The sequence below is a fragment of the Sminthopsis crassicaudata genome, chromosome 5 (genome assembly GCF_048593235.1).
Source record: "Sminthopsis crassicaudata isolate SCR6 chromosome 5, ASM4859323v1, whole genome shotgun sequence".
In the NCBI taxonomy this organism is placed as follows: domain Eukaryota; kingdom Metazoa; phylum Chordata; class Mammalia; order Dasyuromorphia; family Dasyuridae; genus Sminthopsis; species Sminthopsis crassicaudata.
The window spans coordinates 203,972,789-203,996,864 of record NC_133621.1 but is presented as its reverse complement, the minus strand read 5'-3'; the positions used below and the strand labels follow the sequence as shown (position 1 = coordinate 203,996,864).

Sequence of the window (24,076 nt, the reverse complement as noted above, 5' to 3'; positions counted from 1 at the left end):
CCAGAAGTGCATTAATATATCTTTTTTTTTCCCCATAGTCACTCTAATACTTTTCATTTTTTTCATCATTTTTGCCCCTCTGACGAGGTACAATTGCAGATTGTTTTAATTTTCATAGCTCTTATTATTAATGATTAGAAATTTTTTTCATCTCATTGTGGATATTTGCATTTTTTCTTTTGAAAACTGCTTACACAAATCCTTTAATCATTTATCTGTTTTATTGTTGCTAACATTCAGTTATCTTAGTCATGTACAACCCTTTGTGATACTGGATTTTTCTTGGCAGAGATACTGAAGTAGTTTGCCATTTCCTTCTCCAGCTCATTTTACAGATGAGGAAATTGAGGCAAATAAGATTAAGTAACTTGCCCTGAATCATGTAGCTAGTACATAATTGAAGCTAGATTTAATGTGAAAAGATGAGTCTTCCTGACTCCAGGCCAGCATTTTATTCACTGTGCCACCTAGCTGCTCATTCATTTATTTGGGGAATAGATTATTTTTTGTTTTATTTTTTTCTCTATTTGTATTACTTCCTGGTAAAGCTAAAATATCAGTTGTGCAGATTGTCCCATAAAATCTGGGTTGCCACAAGGGAAAAAAAAACAAAAGAGCTATAGGAAATTTGAAAAATACTCAATCATGAACTGATGCTAAATGAAATAAGCAGAAACAGAAGATCTTTATACACAGCAACAACAAGATTATACAATGATCAATTCTGATGGACATACCTCTTCAACAATGGGATGATTGAGTCCAGTTTCAATGATTTTGTGAGGAAGAGAACCATCTACATTCAGAAAGGGGACTGTAGGAACTGAATGTGGAATACAACATAGCATTTTCACTCTTTTTATTGTTATTTGCTTACATTTTATTTTCTTTCTCATTTTTTCCCTTTTTGATCTCATTTTTCTTGTGCAGCATGATAATTGTAGAAATATGTAGAATTGCACATGTTTAATATTTATTGAATTACTTGTTATTTAGGGAGGGAGCGAGGACAAGGAGGGGGAAATTTGGAACGCAAGGTTTAGCAAGGGTCAATGTTGAAAAATTATCCATGCATATATTTTGAAAAAGAAAGTTTTAATAAAAAAGAAAAAATCAAACAAAATAAACACAAAGAACATAATCAATTGAGAAAGAAATGCTACTTTCTAATTCGATTCAGTTCAATAAGAATTTGTTTATAACCTATTGTAAGCCAAGTACTGTGCAAGGAAGTAAGGATACAGAAATGAGAGTTCAAGAATCTCTGCCTTCCTATGGAATATTATTGCTCTGTAAGAAATGACCAGCAGGATGAAGCCAGAAAGGCTTGGAGAGACTTGCATGAACTGATGCTAAGCGAAATGAGCAGAACCAGAAGATCACTATACACTTCAACAACAATACTGTATGAAGATGTATTCTGATGGAAGTGGAAATCTTCAACATAAAGAAGATACAACTCATTTCCAGCTGATCAATGATGGACAGAAATAACTACACCCAGAGAAGGAACACTGGGAATTGAATGTAAAATATTAGCACTACTGTCTATCTACCCAGGTTACTTATACCTTCGGAATCCAATACTTAACGTGCAACAAGAAAATTGGATTTACACACATATATTATATCTATACTGTAACACATGTAAAATGTATGAGATTGCCTGTCATCCTAGGGGAGTGAGGGGAAAATCTGGAAAAATGAATACAAGGGATAATGTTATTAAAAATTACTCATGCATATATACTGTCAAAAATGTATAATTATAAAATTAATAAAAAAAAAAAAGAAAAAAAGAAAAAAAAAAAGAATCTCTGCCTTCAAGGAGTATGTTTTCTACCCCTAAATCAATTTTCAGCTTCCTTTCTTAATTCTTAGGTTCATTTTTTTCTTCTTCTTTTTTATAAGATCAGGAGATGAAAGAACACTATATTGTAACCAGTTTGGGTTCAAGTCTCAACTTGAGCAAATTACAGCTTTATTCAAGCCTCTCAGTATTCTGTCATGGAAAATTATACTTCCACTAATTACAGTATCTAGAAGTGAAATGAACTACCCTTTCACTTCTCTAGGCAATTTAAGACTTTAAGTCGAAGAACAAGTGTCAGTTGTTTTTGGTTGAAAGAGTTTGAGTTTCCTTATTAAGAGTTCCCCACACCAGTGAAATCTCAGATCCCATTGTGGTCCTCTCAGACCCACCCCAATCGTACTGTTAATATTGTAGTATATTTTTGTATGGAAATTATGAATTGGAACCATATTTTAACTAATTAAACCAGACTCTCACCAAACCAAAGAATCTCTGAGCTAGAAGAGATTTTAGAGTTTATCCAATATAAATCCCATTATGATCCCAGTAAGCTTTTGCTTAATCATCTCCATTTATGGCTAAGTCAGTTTTATCAAAGTCTACTCTATTTGGGTCAATTCTAATGTGTAGGATAATTTTCCTTACATTGGGGTTGAAATTTGTAATTTTTTTTAACTTTTACTTATTGGTCCTAGTTCTGCCTTCTGAGTCCAAAAACCTTTTTCATTTCCTTTTTCATTTGACAATCCTTCAAATATTTTGACAGTTATTCTGTAGCTCTTCAGTCTTCTCTTTCTGGCTAAATACTGCTAAGTCCTCAAAATTTTCTGTGGTATAAAACTCGTGGATAAAAAAAACTCTGGATAAAAAGCTGGATAAAACTCTGCTCTATTCCCTCACCAATTCTCCAGCATACACTCACACACACACACACACACACACACACACACACACACACACACACACACACACTGAATTAAGGTGAAAAGACTTCTAGTACAGGCTAAAACCTCATTAGGTCTTTTGGCAGGCATACCACATTACTAATCTTTGGGTATTTTTTCCTGTTTTTTTAGGATTTTTTTTTTTTTTTTGCCTTCCTCCCACTTTGTATTTTGATCTCAAATGCAGGATGCTACATTTTTTTGTATTAAATTTCAATTTTTATAGATTCAGAGTTGGAAGGGAACTCAGAGACTAGTTACTCTAACTTATACTTGATCAACAATCCCCTCTATCACAAAACTGGTTATCCTGGTAATGATTTCTAAAACAAAACAAAATATCATCTAGTTAGTTTGAACCCATTGTTCCAACTACATCACAAGCACTAATTGCTTTGTACCTAATAGGAATCTAATAAATGGTTTTTGAATGACAACAAAATGAATCATGGTTTTTCATCATCAAATTGCTAGCAGATCAAGTGCAGGGGAGGGAGCATTACCACATACCATTCTAATGGGCCATGCTAATGGTAGGTAGTGTGTAATGGCCTCTAGACAGAGCTCTCCCAACTGGAATATTTACCATTTCCTCTACACCCACAGTGGTTTAGATATTATATACAACTTTCACATGTGACTGATTTTCCATAGTAAGGACTGATTCTTTTTTTTTTTTTTTTTGTCTTTGCATTTTCAGTTTCTAGAACAGTACCTGGCATAGAATAAGTACTTAATAATTTTTTATTAATTTATTGTTTGCTTATTAAACATTGGCTGAATCAAATTGCATCACATTCCAAGGTAATGTATCAGTCATATATATATATATATATATACATTATTGTCTATAAATCATATTAACTAAATGTGAGCCTAGAGTCAAAGTCCCTTGTCAGATATCAGATGAATTAGTTAGATTTGTTAGCTTCTAAGGTCCCTTGTAGCTCTAGATCTATATATGATCCTATGTAAATATAAAATCCTTAATAAATGCATATGTGTGACATAAATTAAATTTGAGCCCAGAGCCTTTACATACCTGCTGTAAAATATGGAGTTTGGACTAGATATCTTTTGAAAACAGGGATTGGCTTTTTTTCCCCCTTTGTATCCTTGGTGCATGGCACGTAGTATGTCCTTTTTTAAAAAATTTTTTTTATTATAGCTTTTTATTGACAAGATCTATTCATGGGTAATTTCTCAGTATTGACAATTGTAAAACCTTCTGTTCCAATTTTTCCCCTCCTTCTCTCCACCCCTTCCCCCAGATGGCAAGTAGATCAATACATGTTAAATATGTTAAAATATATGTTTATACAATATAGCACATAGTATGTATTTAAAAAATTATTTTATTCTGAACTTAAATAAAATATTTATAACAGTGTGAGGGGAGGGAAATGATTATACATGAAACTACATCTATTGGGATACAAATTCAGTCTCAGAATCTTATTAGCTTTGTGATCCTGGACAACTGACTTAACCTCTGTATCCATTTCCTCCATTTTAAAAAGGAGAATAATAGCACCTACCTCCAGGGTTTAAAGTCAGGAAGCAAGCATCCTGAATTCAAATATGATCTCAAACACAAGCTGTGTGATCCTGAGCAAGTCACTTCACTCTTATGTGCCTCAGTTCCCTCATCTGTCAAATGAGGGGGAGAAGGAAATGCAAAAGTATCTCTGCCAAGAAAACCCGAAAGAATAACAAATATTCATTTTCTTCCCTTCTTTCTCTAGATTAGATACACCTTATTGCATATGCTTGGCACTTTGTACAACCCTGGCACATGAGACATTTAATAAACGTCTATTGGTTAATATTAATCACACAAGCTAAATGTGAATCTGTCCAGCGAGAGGACCACTTTTACATCTGTGAACCTAAGATGGAACTTTCTGGGCCTCACATTCAGAGATGTGTATTTCATTAGTGGTTAATTTTAGTTCTTTATTTGCCATTTCCATTTTTTCTTCCATTTGTAAGTTTGGGAACAGCCAGCTTGTCAGAGTAGTAGTTTAAGAGCTTCGATAAAGGGCCTTCAAGGCAAAAAGCCATTTGCAAAAAATGCATTTTCCTTCAAGCAGTTCCTGGAAAGAGACGAATGGGGGTGGGAAGGAATGAATTCTTTTTATTTTCTAGCCCTCCCTTCTTCCATACCGGAAGGCTGGGGTTGGAGGGATGCTCATTGCACATCATCTTCTAACTCAGAGAAACCTCACGCCTCTTGTTCATTTCTAACAATCCCGATCCTATAGGTTGCTGAGTTCTTTCGGGAGCTTTTTTTTTTTTTTTTTTTTTTTTTTTTTTTTGACTTGAACATACTTAAGAGCTCGGGTGACATTGACAAGCCTGGCCCCAAGTCAAGAAAGCTCTGCGCCGACTCGAGACTGTTCCCGGGGAAACCACCCCAGCCCCAGACACCTGGGGCCCAATGAACCTGCAGTGCCCAGGGCGCGTGCATGGGACGTCTTTTGGCGCCAGAGGGCGCCGAAGAGTGCCTGGCCCTTCAGCCCGACTCGGCTGCCCTACCCCTCCACTTTAAGGGGGAAAAGGAGTCAGGTGCGGGGCGGGGTGGGGCGGGGTGGGGAGTTTGGTCCCTCCAGCCGGCTCCGGTCCCCGCGGCGCAGGCGCAGTGTCCGACTCCTCCGACTGCTCCCCCAGCGCAGTGCGCCGAGCTGGTCCAGAAGCGGAGCGGCGTCGGCCGGGGGCAGTTGTGGCCCTGGGTTTCTCCCGTAGTCACTGCGCTCGGGCGGGTGGACTCGTTGCGGAGGTCGTGTCTCCGCGGGGGTTTTCGGTCAGGTGAGTGTCAGCTTCAGTTTGAGGGGACAGGTGGGGAGGAGAGGGGGAGGGAGCGGGGAGCGCGAGCCGCAGCACCGCCCCCTCCGCCCGCCAGCGCCTCCGCCCCTCGGGGCGCAGCCGCCGCCGCCGCCGTGGTGTGGGGCGCCCGTGGAGGGGTCGGCGCGCGCAGCTCGACCCCGGACCCCGGGGGCCTTCCCCGGGCCCCCGGCCACTGAGCCTCGGCACCGAGCGTCGCCGCTTCCCCCGGGAATCCGCGGTGCCGGGCGGGCTCAAGCAGCGCCTCCCGCGGGCCCCCGGCCTCGCTCAGCAGGCGACGGCGGTTACTAATTAACCCCCCGCCAGCCTGGGGACGCCCAATATGAAGTTCGAGGACGTCTCCGAGAGACGTGCACGGGCGGAGTGCGCCCGGAAAAAGGGGGAGCCGGACCCTGACTAGAAACTTGGGGTGTCCGAGCCGGGGCATGGCAACGAGCACTCACTTAGACCCTGCCGCGTGCGTGGCTCGGCGTCCGGCGATTTACAAACATCGCCCCGCTGCCCGGGTGGAAGCCGGGGTTTGGGAGAGCCCCTGGCTCCCCGGGGGGGGCGGAAGGACCGAAGCAGAAGAAGGCTCCGTGCAAGCTGCTTCTGTCCGATTTAAGGCGGCGGGGTGAGGAAGACGTGTGGTTTCTCTGGAATGGAGAAGGCCTGTTGGGACCCCACCCCACCCCGACTCTAGCTGTGAGTTATCCGAAACCGAAGTCTCGGAGTTGCCTGAGGGCGCGGGTCGATTCTAGACGTGTCCGGAGTCCCGCCGCTGGCCCCGGGGTTCGGACGGGAGTCCTCCTGCCTCTCTGTCTGCACACTCGGCTTCCTGGCGCTGGAGTCGGAAGACTTGGGTTCCAATGCTGCTTCTGACAATTACTACCTACCCAATCGCCTCAATCTCTGGGCTTCACTGTCCTGTACTGTAAAGTGGGGGGGGGGGGGGGAAGGTTGTGTCTTTCCTGGCCGTTTCAGTTTTAGAGCTATGATCCCATAGAGATGGATAGAGACTGCACCTGTTTCATGGGGATAGAAAACACTCACAATACTTATGTTTCCTATAGCCACAGAGAATCGATCAGCTTATTGATTGGTTGTGACTCCTCACAGCTAACATATGTAGAAGCAGGATTTGAACCGGCTAGTTTGTCAGGCAGACTTGAATTGGTCGTTAAGTCAGAAATGAGACTTGAATTCAAGTTTTTACCGACTTTTAAAATTGTGAATCCTTTATTAATATGAACCGCTTTCTGAATTTTATTTTTCCTTTGGGTTTTGAGCAGAGATAGCTATAAACTTTGCATGAAGAATAAAAGCTATAAACGTAAGTATACAGAGAATAATTATATATATATATATACATATATATTTATAAATAAATATATATATATATATATATACACACACACAAAACAATATAATAGATTTGAGTCTATGGAGAATTCACCCTTGAAAATAAATAGCTCAAAAAAAAATTTCCTTCTCTTAAAACATGAACTTTTTTTTTTTTTCAAATAAACAAGCTTTTTATCCCACTACTAACGCTGCCTAGTCTATTATTGTTCACCTTTGTGAGTAAAAGAGCTTGTCAGCATATGTTCATAAAAAATAATCTTAAATGGTTCTCCAAATTTCTTGTAAAGAATTTCAATTTATCAGAGTCTGGGAACTTAATATTTGTGATTTCTTTTTGAGAGTTGCAGTTATTGGCAAGTTGAAATCACTGAAGTCACAGGAGGTTTCAATGAATCATATTTCTGACACTAATAGGAAAATAAGTCTTAGGAAACTTTTCTGAGTTGGAGAAGATGGAAAAATGGGAAAATCATGGACATAAACTTTACACTGGCATTTCACCCCTATTGTGAAATTTGTGACTTTGTCCTACTGATTTTAAATGTGAAGTGTGATATATAAAGGTTAATGAGGATCTTTCAGACTCTGAGAGGAGGGCAATATTATTAATTTGGAGGAAATTTAGGTAGTTGATATTTACATCTAGGCTGTCTTTATTGATTGAATCTTTTTCTGATTGTCACTTTTATGCAAAATGATTACATAATTTTTAGAGAGATAATGGAATATTCCAAACTCTTGGATGATTAAATGCTTGTTTTCTGAAGGAATACTTTAGTTTTTTTTTATTATTCTTTTTAATTTTTATAGTTTTGATTAAAGTTTAAATTTAAATTTTTGGGTTTTTTATGATGATTTATTTACAAATTTGAGGTGCAAATAGCTTGGGTTTGGAGGTCAAGCATAGTAAACAATTGATGCTGTTAAATATTATACCAGTTTCATAAGATCTTGTATGGTAACGTTAGGTATTTATTGTACTGTGCATGTCAATACTGTATCTCAGAAATATGGGTTAGTAATGTGGGATGATGCAGAAAGTTTCATGGAATTTATATTAATCACTGTAACAATTATACACTATTCAGTATTTGAATTTCTCTATAAGGGAAAAAACCTCCTTTTTGTTCTTTTTTTGGTTGTGCTACCCCCCAAAAAATATTGACGTGGCTCTTTTTGAAGAAACACTTTCTGGTATATATCCATATGCGGGTTTTATTATCTGTTTTGTCACATGATAGTTAATATTTTAAGGGAAAAGAAGTTCAGCAGCTCTTCTGTATAATCAGTAAATATTTCCCATTGTAATGCCAAATCACTCTTTACATTTTGTTAGAATAAATTTAATTTGAACAGTATTTGAGATAACCTTACTTTTTAGGAAAACAGTAATTTGTATATCAGTCTCCTAAATTTTTATGCTTCCTCTATTTTTTTTATGAATCACTATCGATAAATGTGGTTTCAGTGCTGAACAAATCATAGGTTTATAGAATTTAAAGCTAGAAGAGACTTTGGAGAGGGTCTAGTTCAAATCCTTTATTTTATAGTAGAAGAAAAATGAGTTCTGGAGAGACAGAGGATAGATTGATAATGCTTAGGGTCATGGCAGATAGTTAAAGAAAGGGAGCTGGAATTCAAACCAGGTCCTTTAAGGATAAACCCTGTTTTCTCTATACATCTGACCTGTTAACTTCCTTTTTCCTACATCCTCACACATTTTTTTAAAATGGCTTTGATCTGTCCTTTTAATTCTTTGTGATTCTTATTCATGTAGAAGAGCTATGCATTGTGGTAGAGATAATTTGTATTAAAAAAAAAAAAACAAAACATACAACAATATCATCATTGTGCTAGGAGTGTCCATATTCTTTTATTGTTGGTACATAGGGAATTCACCTTCTATTCCAGTCAAATAATTAAGATATTATATTCTGTATGCCTAGTACTGTGCTATGTGCTGGGGGGGGGGGAGAGAAGGGGGAATGAAATTGCCCCTGCCCCTCAAAGAGCTTAGATTATATTGGAGAAGACATGTTATACATACAATTATGTACAACTTTTCACATAAAATGAATTTTGTAAAGAAATTGTTCTTTATTTTTTTGGCCAGTTCTTTCTCCTGTTATCCTTAAATAGACACATTTATTGTAGTTTCTGTTTCTTAGACTCTTAGACTCATAAAAATATATGCAAATCAAGTAGCCTCTGCCTTGAATGAGTTTGATTGTAATATAGGGAGAAGATATATAAAGATGAACCTGGGGATGGGGAAGATGTTCTGAAGGTATAGTTCTTGGATAAATTTGGTCAGCTTTTACCTCTCAGAGCCAGCCCCAAGGTTTTGGTTGGGAAGTAATTAGGTATATATTTTCTTCTTTTACCTCTCATGTCTTTACATGGCGCTTTATGTCATCTACAATTTAAGTATTTTGAGATCCTTAATTTCATGATTGGTAACCATATTTTGTTATTAGGAGAATATTAATGTTAAATGACTTTATTTTATTTTATTTTTTAAAAATAGTTTTTATTTACCAGATATTTGCATGGGTATTTTTACAACATTGACAATTGCCAAACCATTTGTTCCAATTTTTCCCCTCCTTCCCACCCCCTCCCCCCAGATGGCAGGTCGACCAATACATGTTAAATATGTTATAAATTACAATATATTGTATACATGACCAAACAGTTGTTTTGCTGAACAAAAAGAATAGGACTTTGAAATAGTGTACAATTAGCCTGTGAAGGAAATCCAAAATGTAGGGGGACAAAATTAGAGGGATTCGAAATTCTATGTTGTGGTTCATAGTCATCTCCCAGAGTTCTTTCACTGAGTAGTAGCTGGTTCAGTTCATTACTGCTCTATTGGAACTGATTTGGCTCATTTCATTGTTGGAGAGGGCCACGTCCATCAGAATTGAGCATCATACAGTATTGTTGTTGAAGTATGTAATGATTTCACTCATTTCACTCAGCATCAGTTCATGTAAGTCTCTCTAGACCTTTCTGAAATCATCCTGTTGGTCATTTCTTACAGAACAATAATATTCCATAATATTCATATACCACAATTTATTCAGCCAAGATCCATTTGATGGGCATCCACGTAGTTTCCAGTTTCTGGCCACCACAAAGAGGCTGCCACAAATATTCTTGCACATACAGGTCCCTTTCCCTTCTTTAAGATCTCTTTGGGATACAAACTCAGTAGCCATGCTGCTGGATCAAAGGGTATGCACAGTTTGATAACTTTTTGAGCATAGTTCCAAATTGTTCTCCAGAATGGCTGGAGTTCCACCAACAATGTATCAGTATCCCTGTTTTCCCACATCCCCTCCAACATTCTGCATTACCTTTCCCTGTCATTCTAACCAATCTGACAGGTGTGTAGTGATATCTCAGAGTTGTCTTAATTTGCATTTCTCTGATTATTAATGATTTGGAGCATCTTTTCATATGACTAGAAATAGTTTCAATTTCTTCACCCGAGAATTGTCTATTCATATCCTTTGACTATTTATCAATTGGAGATTGGCTTGATTTCTTATATATTAGAGTATATATATATATATATATATATATATATATATATATATATATATATATATATATATATATATATATATATGTATATTTTGGAAATGAGACCTTTATCTGAACCTTTGACTGTAAAAACATTTTCCCAGTTTATTGTTTCCCTTCTAATCTTATCTGCATTCATTTTGTTTGTACAAAAACTTTTCAATTTGATATAATCAAAGCTTTCTATTTTGTGATCAATAATGATCTCTAGTTCTTCTTTGGTCATGAATTCATTCCTCTTCCTTAAATGACTTTAAAGCAAAAATTCTTTACCCAAAATGCTGGCTAGATATCAGCGTATCAGTGAACTTGTATGGGAAAAAATTGAGTGTACTTCAATATAATTGGTTTCCTTTATAATCTTATGTATTTTATAAATTGAAAAATATTATTTTGAGGAATCCAAAATGCTTCACCAGACTTCCAAAATGGTCTATGATGCAACAAAGTTAACATATTTGTTTTTAATTCATGTCAAGCTTCTGTCCTGGAAGTCATCCTGAATTCCTCACTCTTACCCTTCTCCCCCATATCTAAACTATTGCCAAGTCTGCCAGTTTCACCTTTTCATGTCCGTCACCTTCTCTCCTCTTTGGTTGCTATCACTCTAGTATAGGACCTTATCCCCTCTGATTTGGACTATCACTAGAGCCTGCTGATGAGTTTCTTCCCCACTCTGATCCATTTTCCATTCAGCTATCAAAATGATTTTCCTAAAGCACAGGTCTGATCCTGTCACCCTTCTACAACTATTAACTTCAGTTGACTCCCTTTTGTTTTCAGCATCAAATACAAATACTCTTGTTTGGCCTTCAAAGCCTTTTGTAAACCAGCTCTTTCCCATCCTTCTAAGTCTTCTTACTTTTTACTTGCTGAAGAATACTGTTCAGTTCTGTGATATGGACTTCCTAACTGTTCCGGGAACAAGCCACTCCATCTCTGACTCCAAATATTTTCTCTTACTGACCCCCAGGACTGTAACCTTTCCCCTCCTCTGCTCTATTTGTTGACTTCTCTGGTTTCAAAAATCCCTTTTAGGGAAAAGTCTTTTCCTAACCTCTCTAAAATCCAGTGCCTTTCCTCTTTGAATTATTTCCCACTTATCCTGTATACAACTTACTTTGTATATGTTTGTTTATATGTTATCACTTCTATTAAATTGTAACCTCCTTGAGAGGAGGCACTATCTTGCTTCTTTTTTCTATCCCTCATATTTAGCAAGATACTTAATGTGGAGTAGCTACTTAATAAAAGTTTGTTGATTAGTGTCTTAGGAAAAAATAAACTAAGAAATAGTTTGTTAAAATTATACATGCTGATGGGATTTTCCCTTCGAACAACATATTTATATAGTGTTTCAAAGCTTACATACTATTTTCTTTACAATTAGCTTGTGAGGTAAGCTATGAATGTATTAATAATTCCATTTTATAAATGACAAACTGAGATACAGGTTAAATGACTTGCCCAGAGTTACAGAGCTCTTGTCAATAGTAAATCTTAAATCCAGATCTCTATTATTAAATAGCTTTTTATTGTATATCTTACTTCATTGTTCCTAGTTTCAATATATACTGAAATTACAAGTATGCTAGAAAGCATTCAAAAACTTACAAATTGTCAAAGTACAGATTAAATTTAGATAATTTAATTTTGCTGCATTTTAGAGAAGTAAAATTCTAGGGAAAAGAATATATTATTATTAAGCACATAAACATATTATTTCTTCCCTTTTCTCTACTCCCAAACAAAATATCCATAAAAACGTGCTTTCATTTATCAGCCCTGCATTTTTTTCTAGCATTCTGTTGATATATCCTTGTAATAAGCATCTGAAAGGAAATTCTTTGCTTACAATGTGCAACTTTTATCTTGAATTATGGAAGACTTTCCACTTAGAAGAGCTTACTACTTTTATTTACTAAAATAGTCCTTGAAGGATAGTAGTATAAATATATAAATAATCAGTTTTCACAGGAATATTGAAAAAAGATTAAATGAATTATAGAAAATTACTTAATTGGTAACAGTTAAAATTTACTTTGTAGGTAGCCTTTTTAAAAAATTTGCTACTTTGAGATGAACACTGAAAAAAATGGTGTTATGTAATTTTTGTACATTTGTAAGTATAGTTATATTTAAAGGAGATGAAAAATTGGATGTTGCCTGTGAATGATAAGGGTACATAAATGGCTAAGGTTTTGATGAACATTTAGAGATTGGACTGATTCTGACTTATTTCTAGGAAAGCAGATCAGTTTATTCAATCAGTTTATTCAATGGTTTATTAAGTACTTTAAGACACTGAACTAGGAAATAATTCTGTCCTCAAGGACAAGGAATATAATTCCATTGAATTTAGATAGATCCAGATGTTTTGTTCTTTGCAAATTCTGATTATTTATTCTGTCTCAAGATGAGAATTTAGAGCTATGTAGTGATTGACTCAGAACATTGATTCCCCTTAATAACAGGACCCAAGTGTAGAGCGAGAGAAGTGATTCACACTCTTATTTCAGTTTATTTAAGTAGCAAGATATTTTGTCCTCTGATGGCTTTATTAGGTGAGAGAGACTCTGAGTTTTAGATTTAGTAAAATTTATAAACTAAGTGTGAACATTCTCCTGACACTTCCTTTGAATCATTCAATCACAAATATAAAATGGGTGCAAGGAGTGAAGTGCTTCAAGCCTAAGGATAAAATGTAGGGGGACTGCCTGAAAGAATTGTACAGACTTCTGGGTCTATATCAGAGAAGAAGATAACACGTCAAGTATAGCAACTGCCATGAGAGTTAAACTTTGGGAATACTTTGAGGAGCTAGACTCTTGCACTTTTAATCAGAAGTCGTAGGGAGTGGGAAGTGATTCCAGAGGTAGTATTCAATTTCCTGTTCCCTTTTTGACCAGGTCATCAAGAGACTGGACCAATCAAAAATAAGGCATCTAACAGGATATTGAGTCAGGACAAACTAGATCTATCCTCAGGTAAAGCAGATTCAGAGTATGACCTCTTGCCTGAGCCTTGGGGCTCAGCAGAGAAGTACATAGATAGCTCAGAAAAACTTCATGGAGATTCCAGGAAGGGAAAAAAAGAACTTCAATTCAACCAGTGGCTGTGAGGAACTCTTAATCATATGTAGTCTCTGAACTTGAGCCCACCCTCTTCAGTGCTATTTTTTGAGTATGTGAAAGAATATGTCAGGCATGTGGGGCAGAATTTTTGGTACAAACTATTGTTCTAACTTTGCCACCTAGCTATTTCTAGCTAGTATTTTAAGTTTTATAAATTTAAGCATAGTAGAAACAAGTGAAATTCAACATAGAAATATGTTTTAGAACACAGGTGGTCACACCCTCTCTGAATTATCAGGAAAGGGGGTGAAAACAACAAAAAGGAGGTGATCATGCCTCCCTCAATTTCTCAGGAAGGGAGATGAAAGCACTAAAAAGGATATGATCATGCCCTGCCTGATTTCTCAGAAAGAGAGATGAAAAACACCAAAGAGAAGTGGGGAGTCAAGCCAGATAGTGTTAGCAGGTTTCTTGGCTGAAGGGTCTTACTAGAAACAGCTATACACAAACCCATCAGCATGGGAAGTATTACACAAGCACATAGCAATAAAGCATAGGCTAGCAGTGATGACTCTCCCCATAGCCAATGTAGACTCGATATGGTGTAACAAACATGAATTGGACATGCAAGTAGTGATATAACAAACAATATAAATCAACATGGTGTTGTAAAAGATTTCCAGAAGTCCTAGAAGGAAGGTATGTCACACATATGCCTCCTTCAGAAGCCAAGAGATAGTCCAAAAGCAATTTATTGTCCATTACTTCACGAAGTGGTCCTCAAACTTTCTAAATAGGGGGCCAGTTCACTGTCCCTCAGACTGTTGGAGGGCCGGACTATAGTAAAAACAAAAACTCACACTCTGTCTCCACCCCTCAGCCCATTTGCCATAACCCTGCAGACCGCATAAATGTCCTCAGTGGGCCACATCTGGCCCATGGGCCATAGTTTGAGAACCTCTGACTTGTCAGGGAATCCAATGATCCCTGCAAGTTTTTGAAGTCCTGCAACAGTCTCATCATGTCTCAGAGAATTCAATGATTCCTGAGGGTTTCCAAGTCCTACAACAATTTTATCATGTCTCAGAGAATCCAATGATTCCTGAGGGTTTTCAAGTCCTGCATCAGTTTCATTAACAATTTTTGATGTCCATGAGTCAATCACCACAACTGCCATGCTCTTTCAGTGGTGGGCACAATCATCGATGGAACCACCCAATGTTTTCTTGGGTCTTCTCCTTTGTTTCAAGGGTTTTCTCTTTTTTTTGTTTCCAATAGACAAGGCGAATACGGCTCATTGGCACCCATCTGATTCTTTCTCCATCTGTAGATACAAGCAAACCCTCTTCTCCAAGCAGTTAACCTATCTGGTCCCTTCCATTCACCACTTTCTGGGTCTCTCTACATCACCTGGTGATTATCTAAAGATAGTGGAGCTGCTTGCACTGGACACTCCCCTTCCAGAGGGTTATAAAACCTGTCTGCTGGAGCCAGTGCATCTTTGTCAAAAATCAAGAAGTTAGTTGTATAAAGAGCTGAATTTAAAAGTTCTCTAGGGTTACCTGTGGCTCCCCCTTTTTTTTGTTTTTAGAGGAGTGTCTTAATGTCTCTGTTTCTCCTCTCTACTATTGCCTGTTATTGAGGATTAAAGGGTATGCCAGTGGTGTGTAAAATCTTATACTGTGCACAAAAGTGTGCAAAATGTTTAGAAGTATATGCAGGTCCATTATCTGTTTTTATTGCTTGTGGCACACTCATAATTGTAAATGCTTATATAAGGAATTCAGTGACCACTCAGGCTGTCTCTTTTGCTGCTGGTATTGCAAAAGTGAATCCTGAAAACGTGGATAAAAGACAGATGACCAAAAGATTTATAATGGGTCACATCCATTTGCCAAATTTCATTGGGTCTCAAACCAAGAGGCTTCTTCCCTGGAGGGAGCATAGGAGCATGGAAAGGAAGGCAGAGTGTACAGGCTTTTACTATGCTCCTAGCTTCCTCTCTTGTTATTCCAAACTGTAAACATAAAGCTTGAGCAGCTTGGTGATATTTAGAATGAGATTCTTGGGCTTCCTGAAATAAAGAAGTATTGGCCAACATAGAATAAAGTCATGAGAGTATAGAGTAACAATTTTTATGTTTGGATGCATCTGTAAAGATAGTCATTTAAGAGGAACTTTAGAAACCTTTTCTTCAAGAATCTATCACCAATTATGTAATAGTCTGGTTATCTTTAATGGAGACACGTGAGTAAAATCTGGAGCTGTGGCCAATAAAATTTGCCACTCTGGGATAGTTTCACAGCATACATTATTTGTGCATTAAAGGTGTATATCTTGTCAGGTCTTATCCTACATAATTGTACTGCTCACTTAATGGCCTTTAATAAAATTCTAGCTACAAGCACTGGATAAGAAGTAAGGCTTTGTTCTGGTTGTACTGGGAAGTTCACCCACTTTTATCACACTGTCTCCTTGATGAAGGACTGCTGTGGGTGTGCCTCTTTTGTAGCAAAAACTGATATTTCCAAGGGTTTTTGAGTGACTTTTTCAACCACATTGGATAAAGTCGGTTCATTCTCAAAGCCTCTTGAGCTTCTTTTAAAGCACTGTATCCCCTTAAAATGTCATGCAATGGTTGCTATTGATAGGTAGTGAAGCCTAACACTGGATGCATCCATTGGATATCTCCTATCAATTTCTGAAAGTTATTTAAAGTGTTTAGCTTCTCTGTTCTTAAGGAAAGTTTTTGTACTGTAAGCACCTTAGGGTATACTTCATATCCTAAATATTGAAAAGGAGCATGTCTTTGAATTTTTTTCTGGAGCTATGAAATTTGTAGTTCCTTAGTGTTTTTATGGTCTTTTGTAGATATGCTTCTAACATTTGCTCCTCAGGTGCCCATCCCAGTATATCATCCATGTGATGTAATAACATTACTTTTGGAAATGCATTTCTTACTGGAGTAAGAGCAGCAGCAACATACATTTGACACATAGTAGGGCTATTTTTCATTCCTTGTGGCAAAACTCCATATGTTTTATAAGGCTCAGCTAAGTTAACGCTGGGCACTGAAAAGGCAAATCTTTTCATATCCTCTTTATCTAGAGGGATAGAATAGAAACAATCCTTAATGTCTATAATCCAAAGAGGCCATTCTCTAGGCAATTGAGTAGCAGATGGAAGTCCAGGCTGAAGAATTCCCATATTTTCTATCTGTTCATTTACTTTTCTTAAATCAGTCAACATCCTCCATTTTCCAGATTTCTTTTTTTTACAACAAATACAGGGGAACTCCAAGGACTTAGAGAAGGTTGTAAGTGTTCTTGGTCGAGTTGCTCCTGTTCTATATATAATAAGGTCTGAATTTTATTGATAGCTAAGGGCCACTGTTCTATCCACACTGGTGTATCAGTTTTCTATTGAATAGGAACAGGTGAAAGTGTTGGCAGGCCTTCAACAGCAGCCCTGCCTAAAAAACCAAACTACTCATTTTTAATCCTAATTATAAAATATCTCTTCCCCACAGATTGATGGGGATTTTTTTCAACTATAAAAGGAGTAAAAACTCCTGTTTTGCTTTCAAGTGTCCATCTTAAAGGAGTAGCATTAATTTCAGCTGCTATTGATCCTCCTATGCCAGACATGTAGGTGTCTGCCTTAATCTTTGGCCAGTTGGTACTTCAAATGACTGTACAATCTGCACCGATGTCTACCAATCCTTATAATGGTATGCCATTTATATAGATAATGAACATAGGTCGGTCAGCTGTAACTACTACAGTTCAGAATATTCCTGGATTTTGTTGCTTGGAGTCAGAATCTGGGTGACTATCATCAGATTGCTTATTAGGAGTCTGTATCAGTAAACTTGATGCTACTACTTCTCCTGGTTGATAAGTCACACATTGTCTACCTGTATTAGTGATTGGGATATTATCTACACATTCCCCAGTTTCCCACATCAGTGTATGGATGGACATTGTTTTGTAAGTACTACCAGTAGGTGAAATGGTCAAGACTACTGTGCCTGGAGGCAAGGGATCCATAGGCTGAAGGGAACAGATTTCACCTTTCCAGGAGATATCTCAGTAGTCCCAGCTGCATACAACTCTATTCTGCCCAGTTGTAATCCCTTTCTCCCATCAGATTGTTTCATGGCTGATTGGTCATGCCTGAGTACTGAACTTCTAAAGACTCTCTGGATGTAGCATCAGCTGCCATCATGCCCCAAGTATTTTTTGTTTTGGGCCCTGGGACTGGGCTCCTCATCCCGTTTCCCTGAATCAGTCTACATTCTGATGCCCAATGGAAGCCTCTGTTGCATTTTGGACATGGGGTTTTGGGTTTTGTTCTCCCACCCTGTTTTCTCACTCTGTCTCTGCCACCATTGAACTTTCAGATGCCTTACTTTGACACATTGAAAGCACTGACGAGTCTCTCTGGAAGTACCTTGCCAAAAGGGACCCTGTCTTCCCATGTTCGGGTCTTGGGAAGTTTGCATCATAGCCTGGGTATAAAAGGTATTTGTGCCACTGTGGCACAGCATCTTATGATCTTCTCTAAAGGAGCATCTTTGCGTAGTCCTAGTATAATTCTTCTATAAACCTCATTAGCATTTTCTTCAGCAACTTGCCTTGTCGTAATTTCTGTTGCTGCATTTTTACCAATAGTTCATATGACAGCTGTCTGCAAATGTCCCACAAAATCAGCAAAGGGTGAAGGCCTCTCCTCTATCCTGTTTACCTGAGATAAAACCCCATGCTTTGATAGCAGCATCAGCAATTTGCTCATATGCTGCTATGGGGTAATTAATCTGTGCTGAAGTGTCTGCATAAGAACCTACACCTGTTAGTTCGTCATAGGTGATTGGAGTATTAACTCCACTGTGACTATTTTGTTGGGCTTATGTCCTACAGAGCTCACTATATTAAGAAAGCCAAAACAAGTTTTGTCCAGATTCTAAGCATGTCCTTGCTATAGATTTCCAGTCACTAGGTGTTAAAATTTCATAAGCCAAATTCTGTAATAACATCTTAGCATAAGCTGATGTAGCCCCATAAAGAGTGCAAGCCTTTTTTCAGGTCTTTGATGATTTCTAGATTGAAAGAAATGTATCTTCTCCTTTCTTGATCTGAAGAATTAAGTTGTTCAATCACAGGATACCTTTCTATTCTCAAATCAGCTGTATTGGCCCTTCTTCTGTGGCTTTAGGTAGTGCCTTTTGCAATTGAGTCATTGGGGGGGGGGGGGAAATGCTGATAATTTCACTGCCCCTAGTACTCTTCCTCCTCCTCCTCCTTCCACCCAGAAAGGTGAAATTGATGAGGGAGGGTCAACAGCCTGCTCAGGTGTAAGCAGAGTTGAAACTGGACTGTGAGAGTGAGAATCACTAGGCCCTTCAAGTTCATTTAACTCATCCTGCCCGCCGGTGATATTTCCATTAATCTCTCTTTTCTCTTCCTCTTTCTCCTCACACTTCCTCATCTGGCTGTTCTTAAAACTTTTCTTTTTTCTAGAACTTGTGGGATTCTTTAAGGCTAATTGTATTAAGTTGTACATATAGAAGATTTCCTTAGAAATTGAATCAGGACCTTTGTCATTGTCATATTTACATAGTTGATCTCCTACTAGTTTCCAATTATTTGCCTCTATTTTTTCTTCCTTGAAGAACCAAGGGGACGTGCATTCTAATGTATCCAAGAGTCCACCAATCTGCTCCCAAGTTACAATCAAACCTTGCCTCTTTATTAGTCTGAGTATGCTTCCTGTAAATTTCCTTTGGGGTGGGGGAGAATCTTTTCCTAATATCTGCCCCATTTTAGCTAGAAAATGAGAGTTACTAGTTTAGCTCTTAATAAAGTAAGTTCCCTATTAAAATACTCACCCTATTTCCTGGTCACAGGGACTTACTTATTCAGTGAAATTAGGGTCCTTGGTTCACGTTGGGCACCAAATGTGGAGTATGAGCTAGTTCCTTGGAGGACCTTGGGGTCAGCCAGAGTCAGGATAAATTAAAGTCTTTGGTGTTTAGGAGGAGAAGTGAAGGAGACAGACAAACTGCCACAAGGCTCACCAATGATACATCTTGGATTCTCAAGTCCAAAGTCACCAACCTCCTTGTCCTGCAGCTAAGTGACTCTGGCCTGTCTCACCCCACTCTTTAATCCTTGCCTATGATTATCTTAATACCAAACATTGAGCCAGCATCAACTGTGAGAAGAGCCATTTATCCAAACATATGCTAATAGTCATTTGTAATGCAATTTGTAATGTAATTAGCCTTAAGTGCTCAGTTGTCTGATTCAAATACACCTATTCAAAGTTTCAGCCCTCTAGAGAAATATAAGTTAATGTTCTAATGAAAATATTTCTTATTCAAAAATGAAGATGGGACCTGCTAAAAGGACTGATGATAACTTAAAAGACAAACTAGGTAAGTTAATTGCATTTTGACCTATAAAGAAAAAATATTGACATTGGAGGTATATTTTGGGGGTCCCTCTTTGTCAGATGTAGGCACACCAGAAGTGCTGTGGGAAAGAGCAAATAAGAGTGTCCACTTAAATGGCATATTCGATTTAATAGAGATAAGGATTGACCTACAGTTTCACTTGTGTAAAGAGACTCTGGCTATGGAGGCTCCCACTAAAACCTCTTAGTTTTACAGAGTGACTTGGTGGTAGCTTGAATTCTGAAAGGAATGCTTCATATGGAAGTCCTCTTTGGTCTTTCAGGAACATAGATGAAGTGGATGGTGATGTGTGGTAAAAGTGCATAGATTTAGAATGTTGGACTACTGGACAGCACTTAGGACTTTGTTGAGGATTTTTTTTTTCCTGTTCTCCATTATCTGTGACTGCAGAGAAGAATATGAGGGCTATGAGGGCTACAGCTTCTACACATTCCCCTTGGAAAGGGAGGGGTGAGGAAAAGATGGACTGTTCTTTAGGGCTTTTAGGTTTAGTAGACTAGGTAAAACTAAGGAGGTAGTGGAGGTTTGACTTTCCCAGTATCTGCCTGCCTTTGCCTAATTTTCTTGATATTTTTTCTTTGTCTTCAGTAACATTCTGCTCTGCTGGTTCTCTAGTCTGATAATTCTTGTTTCTTACTTCTTGTTGCTTCCTAAGTATGGAAGTCCCCTGATCATTTGTACTAAACTCTCATCTCTCTCTATGCTGTCACTTTGGTGATCTTGATGGATTCCATAGATTATTTTTTCACGAGTGTGCATATAATTTTCAAATATTGTCTATTGCCTTAAACTGTCATAAACTCCTGCTTTTCTTTCTGAAAGTTTGCTTAGCATTTCTACCTGATTTTCCCATGAATACCTCAAACTTAGCAGGTCTAAAACTGAACTCATCATCTCATAACTTACCCATCCTCTTTTGAAACATTTGTATTATTAAAGCAACAAAGTATGCAAAAAAGTTTGGTTATAACCCACAAATCTTGGGTTTTTTTTCATAATATATTTAACATGCTGATAGCTATGGCTCTTTCTGTACTTCATATTGCATGCTTCTGTAAATTAAAAAAATATTTCGTTAATGCTCTTTTTTTGCATCCCCCCCCCAACTTCATTTAATTGAATCAGCTCTTATTTGTATTCCTAGATTTTTTGACAGCTACCCCTTTCCTTCTTAAAGCATAATTTAATCTCATTACATTTATATACCATAATTTTTTAGCAATTCTCCAATTGTTAGGTACTGACTTTGCTGTAAAGAATATGTATACTGGAGAAAGAAATGCATACCGGTCCATAGTATGGACAATATACAGTATGGTGCATGAGTTCATGAAGAGTTGGACATGACTAAACACTAAACAACAGCAGCAAATATGCAATTTAATGAATTATTGGGTATATTTCCAAATTGCTTTCATAGTTACATCTCTTCATAGCTTCACCAGCATTAGTATTCCTGAGTTTCCATAGTCCCTCCAACAATTATTTTCCTTTTTTATCCTCTTTGATATTGTGCTGGGTATGAGGTAGATCCTCAGATTGTTTTAATATATATATATAATCTTATTAGTAATTTGGACCAATTTTTCATGTAGCTGCTGCTAATTTGCATCTCTTCTTTTGAAAATTATTCATTTCTTTTGAAAATCTATATATTGGAAAATGACTTATTCTGATTTTTTAAAACTAATTTTATATATATATATATGTGTGTGTGTGTGTATATATATATATATATATATATATATATATATATATATTGGATATCAGTCCTTTAGAGAAATTTGCTGCAGAGATTTTATTCCCAGTCAGCTTTCTGGGAAGGGATAATTAAATTTTACTTGGATTGATTTTGTTCATACAAAAGTATTTTCAGTTATCTGTAATCAGAATTACCCATTTTAATTTTCTTTTATTGTCTTGGTTAAATAAGCTTTTAAGAGTAGCGATTGTTCTAGGGTTAGTATTTGTAGCCCCAGTGCTCAGGTCGGTACTTGGCTCATAGTAGACACTTAATAAATGTGTGTTGAATGATCCTTATTCCATTCTTGGTTAGAAACTCATTCTGGAATATCACCAACTTGAGGCTGGCCTTATACCTTGATACAGCTCTTATAAGCCAGAACTAAGATACTTCAGGCTTGAATGCCATTTACTCTGGTTTCAGGTCATCTTAGTCTACTAAGAATTCTAAGCAGAAAGATGTATATAGGCTTTGGTCATGTTGTATGTATGGTCTTAGGCCATATGGAGGATTTGACTGGTATTTCCCTTTGGTTTTATTATTCATTGTTTTATCTTCTTTTCTTTTATATCTTTGATGGAGACTTTGTAAGGAGAGCTAAGTTCACTTGTAGCCTTTCATATCACTATCTTTACTGGAAATCCCATAGATTTTTACTTCATATATACAGCGCATCAAAAATGTGGCTGATGCAACTTACTTTATTTTAAGTAAGTATTGTTTTGCCAGTTGATATCATGAGCCATGCAAGTACTTTATTTATTTATTACAGCCATGAGGGCATGTCAGTTTCTTTTTAAATTAAGTTTTATTTTCAATTCTGCATTATATTTTTCTCTCTTCCTTGATGAGGCAAGAAAAATAAAAACCATTACAAATATGAATAATTATGCAAAATAAATTTCTGCATTAGGTATGCCATAAAAAATAAAGAAAAATGAAGAGAAGAAAATAAGCTTCAATATGTCGTCTAAATTCATTGCCTTTCTCTCTAGAAGTGGATAACATGTTTCATCATGAGTCCTCTGAAATTGCAGTTGGTCATTGTGTTGATCAGAATTCGTGTGTATTTCAAAGTTGAATATCTTTACCATATTATTATTGTGCAAATTGCTGTTGAAGTATATCATGATCTCTTGGTCCTGCTCATTTCACTCAGCATCAGTTCATGTAAGTCTCTTCAGGCCTTTCTGAAATAATCCTGCTGATCATTTCTTATAGAACGGTAATATTCCATAACATTTATATACCACACTTATTCAGCCATTCTCCAATTGATGGGCATCCATTCAATTTTCAGTTTCTAGCTACTACAAAAAGGGCTGCCACAAACATTCTTGCACATACAGGTCCCTTTCCCTTCTTGAATATATCTCTTTGGGATGTAAACCCAATAGTAACACTGCTGGATCAAAGAGTATGTACAGTTTGATAACTTTTTGAGCATAGTTCCAGATTGCTCTCCAGAATGGTTGGATGTATTCACAATTCCACCAACAATGTATCATGTCCCACTGATGTACCCGTTTTCCCACATCCCCTCCAACATTCAGCATTATCTTTTCCAGTCATCCTAGACAATCTGAGAGGTGTGTAGTGGTATTTCAGAGTTGCTTTAATTTGCATTTTTCTGATTAATAATGATTTGGAATATCTTTTCACATGACTAGAAATAGTTTCTATTTCTTTATCCAAAAATTGTTCATATCATTTGACCATTTATCAATTGGAGAATGGCTTGATTTCTTATAAATTAGAGTCAATTCTCTATATATTTTGGAAATGAGGCCTTTATCAGAATCTTTAACTGTAAAATGCTTTCCCAGTTTATTGCTTCCCTTCTAATCTTGTCTGCATTAGTTTTGTTTGTACAAAAGCTTTTTAATTTGATATAATCAAAATTTTCTATTTTATGATTAATAATGAGCTCTAGTTGTTTGGCCACAATTTCAGGAAAGATAATTTTGTAGTAAACTTTTGGAAGAAAAACTAACAACATAAATAGTGAGTGGGAAAATATACTAAAAAACCTGAGAATTTTAGCTGAACAAAACTTAGCTGGTTCAATAATATAGTACCTTCATTATCTTCCAATTACAAATGTCTGGCTTACTAATGTGCTGTACTTTCAAATAACTCTTTGTGGACTTACTTTCTTCAAGGATGATCCCCCCCTCACTTTGACACTGGTTAATTGATTTTATGAGAATTAAACCATTCCAAGTGAGGACTCTCTATATGTCTGGGGAA

General features: G+C 37.2%; 1 protein-coding gene across 4 annotated transcripts in view; it reads left to right on the top strand.

Moving 5' to 3' along the window:
* Positions 1–4,100: 4,100 nt before the first annotated feature.
* The window catches only part of RAB3IP (RAB3A interacting protein), a 56,025-nt gene continuing 36,049 nt past the window's right edge, over positions 4,101–24,076 (top strand). For 2 of the 4 annotated variants that reach the window (XM_074269584.1, XM_074269588.1), the window contains exon 1: positions 4,101–5,565. The gene's annotated coding sequence lies outside the window, so the exon portion shown is untranslated. Of the gene's footprint in view, positions 5,566–5,729; positions 6,286–24,076 lie in introns of those variants that run through there. The other 2 variants (XM_074269586.1, XM_074269587.1) reach the window with 2 other exon arrangements.